The sequence below is a fragment of the Rhagoletis pomonella genome, unplaced genomic scaffold, assembly GCF_013731165.1.
Source record: "Rhagoletis pomonella isolate Grant_MI unplaced genomic scaffold, Rhpom_1.0 Rhpom_scaffold_00002, whole genome shotgun sequence".
Lineage (NCBI taxonomy): Eukaryota > Metazoa > Arthropoda > Insecta > Diptera > Tephritidae > Rhagoletis > Rhagoletis pomonella.
In genome coordinates, this window is record NW_023458556.1 from 111,596,340 (window position 1) to 111,605,972 (window position 9,633).

Genomic DNA, 9,633 nt, shown 5'->3' on the forward strand with positions numbered 1-9,633 from the left:
TCAAATAGAAACGTAATTGATCTTACTATAAACGTCAACGAAAGTACTGTATATTGGTAAATATTCAATTCAATTACGCGCATATTAAAATGACCGCGTTCGTACTGAAAAAGCATCCGTGAAGTGAATAATCAAGACAAAAACTAAAAAAAAAATTTGATTTGCATGTTGCCTACAGTGGAATTCGAACCCGACCATCTCCGGATATCAACAAGCAAGCATCTTTGCGCACTCAGCTACACCCAGATATATAAATTTGCTTTCAAATGTTGATTATCCATCAACACCACAGCACGCGATTTGTACTATGTAAGCATGTGTGTGTTGTCACCGCTCTCAGAGCGGCGCTCTGCATGCTTGGGGTGCGTATGTACCCTTACATATACATACATACTCAGATGTGAACAGCCAAATACGAGCGTAATAAATTTTGTATGAAAATATTATTGTTAAATACGAACATTTTTAAACGATAATCAAATATAAAGTATTCATTTTTACTATGCATTATTTCCCTCAGTGTATGTAGGAAACTAAACCCAATAAATTGTGTTACCGGTTTACATACCGATCACATAGCAGTGAAAATCACTTAGATTGGTGCCATATAAAGTATATCTTCCATACCTCTGATTGTTTAGATGCGATTTTTTATATAAGTATGTAACTCCTCTATCGATGTATGCAGATGTATTCAAAATCAGTAATCTCTCAAACTAAAATTTGCAGATGTTCATGAAAGGTATGAAGCCTTCGGCATAGCCGAAGACAGCGCTGCTCTCACTTGTTTTTAAATAATTTAAGCTCCATCATATTACCGCACCTGGAATGTAACGACCCGGCGATATGCCCATAAAAGGATTGATCTTTTTGTTGTATTAATTTCATGGACATATCAAACATTATCTGAAACATGTCAAATATAATTAGATAAATTATTTTCCTCTTACTTTTTACAGTACAGTTTAAGGAAGTTCCAACGTTATGTAAAAACCTTACAAAAATCTTAAAGTATTTTGTTGGAATTGAAAATTCAGTGCAAATCAGTACAAATTTTGAAAAATCAGGACATTAGCGTACTGATTGAAGAAATGATTAAAATCAGTACGTCTGGCAACCGTATGGACGAGAGTAGGGAGAAAAAGCCAATCCTCTCTTCTTCAGAGTCGGAAGAGGACCAATCTCTTGCAGGGGATGTAGGTAGAGAAGCAGTTCGCTGCCAACTACCCTCCAATGACGGAGTTGGTCCTCTTTCCATAGCCCAGAAGAGGAAGTATCGGGGGCGAAACGCAAGCAGGGGAAACCCTCTTCTGTGGCTGGCCGAACTCCTCCTGTCGCTGCATTCAGTAAGCAGCCCAGGTCTACGGAGGTTACTCCAGAAGCCAGTGGGACCTTGATGGATGTACCGACATCCAAATCTGCTTGCGAACGTTGCAAGAGAAGGAAACTTGTGGTGACAGACACAAATGTACTGGTGTGGCATTGCCCAATTCCGATCATCCAGACAGATCTCTGGCGCCACGAAACGCTTGCCTCAAACCAAGGGTAGAAGTGATACAAGGGTCGGTCAAGGCAGAACTGCCCTCGCTATTCGACGCAACTACGTCTGGAGCTCTGGGTCCCGAGCAACTTATTGTGAGCTCATAACAGGCCTCTGCTCATTGCCGTAATGGGGAGGGCGGGTTAGAGTCGGCAGATGACTATTGCGGAAATTAAACGCTGTTCCGGGCCGTCATTGCCTCCGGCACTGTAGCGAATGCTCGTTCATAAGAGAGAGATGGAACCATTGTGGTGAAATGCCTCTCCCAAGGTAACTGGGAATGGCTCAAAGCTATGGAGCAAAGAATACCGCTCACAAGGGGAACAGACTTCACTGTTGTGCCCACGATTGAGAGAATACAAAGGTTGCGCCGATCTCGGACCGCTATTCCTCTCTTAACGAATTTGACAGAATCGTCGTTTGCATGACGTCACACTTGTGCGACTTGTTTACGTTTTCCTTGCAACATTTTTTCTTCTTCTTCCATCCTTGCTCACGTTTTGGCATTTCTCTCTCGCAATTGCACAAGTGTGACGTCACACAAAAGTTATTCTCAACAAGTAAGAAAGCCTAAGTTCGGGCAGAGCCGAACATTAAATACCCGGCGCACGTATTAAATATATGTTTTTCGCCTTACCGAAAGCTACGGCTATATGGTAAGCCGGGGCGTATCAATTTTGAGTAAATTAGAGTCCTTAGATTTCGAAATTTTGAAGTTTCAAGCAGTTCTGAAATTTACCGTTATATGAGAAGCGGCCGTTATTTTAGTCCGATTTCAACGGTTTGCTTATATGTGGCAAGCACAATAACCACACCGAGTTTGGTACAAATTGGTAGAACGGTTACTGAGATACATATATGTGATCATAAGTGGGCGGTGCCACGCCCATTTTCCAAAAATTTATCACAAACGTATTTCTTGGTAAAGAATTGTTGCAAGCATCAATTTTGAATAAATTAGCTTCAATATTTACTGATTTATCGAAGATTTTGTATTTCTCTAAATTACCGTTATATGGGATGTGGGCGTGGTTATCGTCCGATTTTAAAAATTTTAGGCGATTTTGTATGCTGTACGAAGGCCGACAACTGTGCCAAGTTTGGTAGAAATTGGTACAGCGGTTACCAAGATATACACATGTAACCATAAGTGGGCGTGGCTACGCCCATTTTCCAAAAATGTATAATATTATTATTTTTTGTCAAAAAATTATTGTAAATACCAATTTTGAGTGATTTATCTTCAGTAGTTACTAAAATATCGCAGTTTTCGTATTTCTGGAAATTACCGTTATATGGGAAGTGGGCGTGGTTACAGTCCGATTTCGCCCATTTTCAATAGCAACCTACCTTGGATTAAGGGAAACCTACATACCAAATTTCGTTGAGATATCTGAATTTTTGCTCGAGTTATCGTGTACACGGACAGACGGACAGACGGACAGACGGACAGACGGACGGACAGACAGACATGGCTTAATCGATTTCTTTTTTTATCCTGATCATTTATGTATACATTTGTCTATATCTATCTCGATTCGTTTTGGCTGTTACAAACAACCGTTATGTGAACAAAATTAATATACCCTTGTGCACAAGTGCGCTCGGGTATAAAAATCCTCACTGATCGGCGCAATCTTGTATTCTATCATTCTTGTGTTGTGCCAATTACGAATGAGAGATAAAACATATGAATGGGAGAGCGGATTACTCTCCGCGGGAAAGTAGTATAATTCGCTCTACGAAGAGGGCTGCAGCGGATTTAAACCTTGAGTCAAACGGCTAGGCTGGTAAAGTTCTGAAGAAGGACCAAACCACATGTGTTCACTCAACAGTCCTGATGGCTTTTTAACGGAGAACTCTCTGTTCTTCTAAAGACTCAATTTCGTGGAAATCAGGTGATGGTTTCGCCTTCCTCTCCCTCGACTGGTGAGGGAGGGTATGCGAAAACCACAGTGTCAAGGTACAACTGGTTTGTTGCCAGAAATGTGGCTAATGAAGATGCCCTAAGATATGCTATTGAGTCTTTTGACCGTCTCAAATAGCCCGGGCCAAATGGCATCCTACCTATTGTACTTAAAGAAGGAACATTTTCACAGCATCGCTTGCACTTGCCTACATACCACACATAAACTAGATTTGTTCTATGCTGGCGTAGCTGGTCATCACTATTGAGGCAGAAGGAGGTCAGTATGTCGCGTGCGGAGTTAACAAGAGCTGTCATCAGTGTGACATGCTTATAATAATTTATTTATAGGAAATATGCAAAATATATACAAAAATATGCAAAATATATACAAAAATATGCAAAATATATACAAAAATGCAAAAAATATGCAAACATGCAAAATATGTGAAAATATGCAAAACATAATAGGTCCAAATTAACCCACTTCCTCCTATAATATGATATAGATATGCTATTGAGTCTTTTGACAGTCTCAAATCGCCCGGCCCAAATGGTATCCAACCTATTGTACTTAAAGAAGGTGTTGAGCTTTAGTTGGCGAACTTGCAAAAGATTTTCACAGCATCGCTTGCACTTGCCTACATACCACAAATAAATTAGATTTGTTCTATGCTGGCGTAGCTGGTCATCACTATTGAGGCAGAAGGAGGTCAGTATGTCGCGTGCGGAGTTAACAAGAGCTGCCATCAGTGTGACATGCTTATAATAATTTATTTATAGGAAATATGCAAAATATATACAAAAATATGCAAAATATATACAACAAGTAAGAAAGTCTAAGTTCGGGCGGGGCCGAACATTAAATACCCGGCGCAAGTATTACATATATGGCTTTTCACCTTTCCGAAAGCTACCGCTACATGGTAAGCCGGGGTGTATCAATTTTGAATAAATTAGCGTCCTTAAATTTCGAAATATTGACGTTTCAAGCATTTTTTAAATTTACCGTTATATGAAAAGCCGTAATTTTAGTCCGATTTCAATAATTTTGAACGTTTTGCTTTTATGTGGCAAGCACAATAACCATACCGAGTTTGGTACAAATTGGTGGAACGGTTACCGAGATACATATATGTGATCATAAGTGGGCGGTGCCACGCCCATTTTCCAAAATGTTATGATAAGCGTATTTCCTGGTAAAGAATTGTTGCAAGCATCAATTTTTAATAAATTAGCTTTAATATTTACTGATTTATCGAAGATTTCGTATTTCTCCAAATTACCGTTATATGGGATGTAGGCGTGGTTATTGTCCGATTTTTAAAATTTTCAGCCATTTGGTATCCTGTACCAAGGTCAATAATTGTGCCAAGTTTGGAAGAAATCGGTGCAGCGGTTGCCAAGATATACACATGTAACCATAAGTGGGCGTGGCTACGCCCATTTTTCAAAAATTTATAATATTCTTATTTTTCGTCTAAAAGTTATTGCAAATATCAATTTTGAGTGAATAATCTTCAGTAGTTACTAAAATATCGCAGTTTTCGTATTTCTGAAAATTACCGTTATATGGGAGGTAGGCGTGGTTATTGTCCGATGTTGCCCATTTTCAATACCATCCGTCCTACGCCCGAAAGAAGTACACGTACCAAGTTTCGTTAAGATATCTTAATTTTTACTCGAGTTATCGTGTGCACAGACGGACAGACGGACGGACGGACGGACGGACGGACGGACGGACGGACGGACGGACAGACAGTCACCGCTTAATCGATTTCTCTTTTCATCCTGATCATTTATGTATACATTTGTCTATATCTATCTCGATTCGTTTTGCCTGTTACAAACAACCGTTATGTGAACAAAGTTATAATACCCTTGTGCACAAGTGCGCTCGGGTATAAAAATGTGCAAATATGCAAAAAATATGCAAACATGCAAAATATGTGCAAATATGCAAAACATAATAGGTCCAAATTAACCCACTTCCTCCTATAATGAGTTTCTACCTAGGTCCGGACTTTCTGTGATGTTAAACAAAAATAATCACTTGCATAAATATCCGAGCTCTACTTATGTATATCGTTTTGTATTAAGGACTGTTTTGGAAAAACACGCAGTATCCATTTTCGGAATCTGAAAAAAGTATTATATGTACTGGAAAAAAGTATAGATACGTATTAATACAAACCCAACTAACGAAAATTTCAATTCGCCACAATTAAACGGCGCTTGCGCCATGTTTGACTCAAATTGAGCAATATTCTTCAAGTGTGGTAGAGTAAAATTCCGAACTCTCGTCTGTTTTGAAAATGTAATTGAATTGACGCGTCTGTGTGCGAAGTGAGTTTTTATTCCCTAATTTATGCTTCTTATGCTAACTCCACTTCATTAAATTATTTGCTTAGTATTTATGAGGCTTTGAATGAATTTTTTAAGTCACAATACCAGTAAATCAAACATTTAATTCCACAAATATGTAGGTATATAAAATTTAACATGATATGCACGGTGTCGACGTTCGAACTACATATTTGTGCATGGGAATGAGAGCACACATAAAGTTGCAGATTTTGTATTTACGGTTAAAACTTTTTAATTACTTAAACACACATTTGAATATTCGTTACTAGAGAGAAAGCCTTATAGAGGGTACTCGCTAATGGCGGACTGGATGCCTGATGAAAATTTGTTATTTTAAACTAATACCTGGTTTTCTTAAAAGATATAAAGGGAGTTTTAGAACATGACTTTCCTCGATTACGATAGCGCAGGAAAAGTAAAGCAGGCTGGCGATGCGTTCTAAATGCATTTCACCATTCATGCGTCTTTTTAGTCTATTAAATATCAGACTAAGCCATAAGTGAAAAATGAGAAGGAAAAGGAAGTTCTGCAAAATTATGCCGAAAAAACATTTTGTTCGAAAAAGTTAAATTAAAAAAAATAATAACTAAAACTGTTCTGAGTAGCTTTTCAAAAGTTCTAGGTTCCTGAAAAGAAAAAAGAAAGTTTTGCAAAATTACGCCGAAAACACATTTTTTTCGAAAAAAAATCTAAAAAGTTAAATTGTTGAAAAAATAATAATAAAAATAAAACTGTTCAGAGTGGTTTTTCAATAGTTCTAGAGTTACTGAAAAGGGAAAACAAATTCTGCAAAATTACGCAGAAAAAAAATTTTTTAAGTCGAAAAAGTTGAATGTTTGAAAAAAATAAAAGTTAAAAGGGTTCTGAGTAGCTTTTCAAAAGTTCTGGAGTTCCTGAGAAGGAAAACGGAAGTTATACAAAATTACGCAGAAAAAAACATTTTTTTTCAAAAAAGTCGAAAAAGTTAAATTTTTGAAAAAAAAATATTAAAACTGTTCTGAGTAGCTTTTCAATAGTTCTAGAATTCCTGAGAAGGAAAAAGTTCTGCAAAATTAAGTCGAAAAAGTAAAATTTTCGAAAAAAAAAATAAAGCTGTTCTGAGTAGCCTTTCTATAGTCCTTGAGTTCCTGAATAGGGAAAGTTCTGTAAAATTACGCCGCAAAAAACATTTTCTTTAAGTCGAAAAAGTTAAATTTTTGAAAAAAAAAAATAAAAACTTAATCTGTTCTTAGTAGCTCTTCAATAGGTTTAGAGTTCCTGAAAAGTACGCCGAAAAAACTCTTTTTTATACCCGAGCGCACTTGTGCACAAGGGTATTATAACTTTGTTCACATAACGGTTGTTTGTAACAGGCAAAACGAATCGAGATAGATATAGACAAATGTATACATAAATGATCAGAATGAAAAGAGAAATCGATTAAGCGGTGACTGTCTGTCCGTCCGTTCGTCCGTCTGTCCGCCTGTGCACACGATACCTCGAGTAAAAATTGAGATATCTTAACGAAACTTGGTACATGCACTTCTTTTGGGCGTAGGACGGACGTTATTGAAAATGGGCGAAATCGGACAATAACCACGCCTACCTCCCATATAACGGTAATTTTCAGAAAATCGAAAACTGCGATATTTTAGTAACTACTGAAGATAATTCACTCAAAATTGATATTTGCAATGAGTTTTAGACGAAAAATAAGAATATTACAAAATTTTGGCAAATGGGCGTAGCCACGCCCACTTATGGTTACATGTGTATATCTTGGTAACCGCTGCACCAATTTCTTCCAAACTTGGCACAGTTGTTGGTCCTGGTACAGCATACCAACTGGCCGAAAATTTCTAAAATCGGTAAATCAGTAAATATTGAAGCTAATTTATTCAAAATTGATGATTGCAACAATTCTTTACCAAGAAATACGTTTATGACAAAATTTTGGAAAATGGGCGTAGCACCGCCCACTTGTGATCACATATATGTATCTCGCTAACCGTTCTAGCAATTTGTACCAAGCTCGGTATGGTTATTGTGCTTGCCACATAAAAGCAAACCGTTGAAAATTGTTGAAATCGGACTAAAATTGAGGCCACTTTTCATATAACGGTAAATTTCAGATATGCTTGAAATTTCAATATTTCGAAATTTAAGGACGCCAATTTACTTAAAATGTATACACCCCGGCTTATCATGTAGCGGTAGCTTCCGGAAAGGTGGAAAACATATATTTAATACTTGCGCCGGGTATTTAATGTTCGGCTCCGCCCGAACTTAGACTTTCTTACTTGTTTTTAAGTCGAAACAGTTAAATTTTTGAAAAAAAAAGTTTTAGGGTTTCTGAAAAGGACAAAAAAGTTCTGCAAAATTACGTCGAAAAAAACATGTTTTTAAAGTCGAAAAAGTTATATTTTTGAAAAAAATAACTAAAAATTAAAGCTGTTCTGAGCTGCTTTTTTCAAAAGTTCTAGAGATCATGAGAAGGAAAAAGAAACGTAATATAATAAAATCTGAGGTATAATTTTTTTTAATAAATATTTCGTCGTTTAAAGTACAAATCCGCGTATCGTAATTCTGCAAAACCGCGTAACTGATATTTGCTGCCAAAACTTGGATTTGCTCACACAAGCTCTTGGCTCAATCCTTATCCATTGGTCCTGAAATATACTATCTAGGAATGCGATTGCTTTATAAAAAAGGGAACCATTTTGCAATATGAGTTTTTTTACTCTCTAGAAAATAGTTTACGTAATTCACATACGCGGTTTTGCATTCTCTTGATACGCGGTTTTGCATTTTGTTGATACGCGGTTTTGTACTTTAAACGACGATTTGTTTGCCGTAATTTTGCAGAACTTCTTTTTATTTTCATGAGCTCTAAATAAAACTATCGCGGAGCTACTCAGAACAAAATTAATTTTTATTTTTTTCAAAAATTTAACTTTTTCAACTTTTTCGAAAAAAAATTGTTTTTTCGGCGTAATTTTGCAAAACTTCTTTTTCTTCTCAGGAACTCTAGAACTATTAAAAGCTACTGAGAACAGTTTTACCTTTTAGTATTTTTAAAAAATTTAAATTTTTCGACTTAAAAAAAAGTTTTTTTTCGGTGTACTTTTGCCGGACTTTCTTTTTCTTTTTCAGGAACTCTAGAACTTTTGAAAAGAACAGATTTAATTTTTGTTTTTTTCAAAAATTGAACTTTTTCGATTTTTTCCAGAAAAATGATTTTTCGGCGTATTTTTGTAGAACTCTCTTTTTCCTTCTATGGAACTCTAGAGCTATTGAAAAGCTACTCAGAACACTTTTAATTTTTATTTTTTCAAATATTCAACTTTTTCGTCTTTTTCGAAAAAAATGTGTTTTTGCCGTAATTTTGCAGAACTTTCTTTTTTTCCTTCTCAGGAACTCTCTTTTTTAAGTTTTTTTTTACGTAATTTTGTAGAACTTTTTTTAACAGAAACACCTCCACAAACATGAAAGACTTCTACAAACATGGGGAATACACGTGTATGACGCTTAAACACTACAGTAAACAACAACAGAAACTAGCCAAACAGATGACACAACTGAATTCTTATAAGAATGCAGGAGGTATGAGCTAATACCAAATCATTTGACTAACTCAATAAAAAATGTGATAATAGAGACCACTTCCCAAAAAGTAAAAGCGCAAGTAGAAAAAGCTAAACGGGTTTTTTTAAAGAAAATATTGAACCTAGAAATCACGCAAACTAATATGAATATAAAAACTACAAAAAACCACATATTTCACGCGCATCAAGAACTGAAGCACAGCATAAGTGAATTAGAATTGAACTCCTTCATCTGC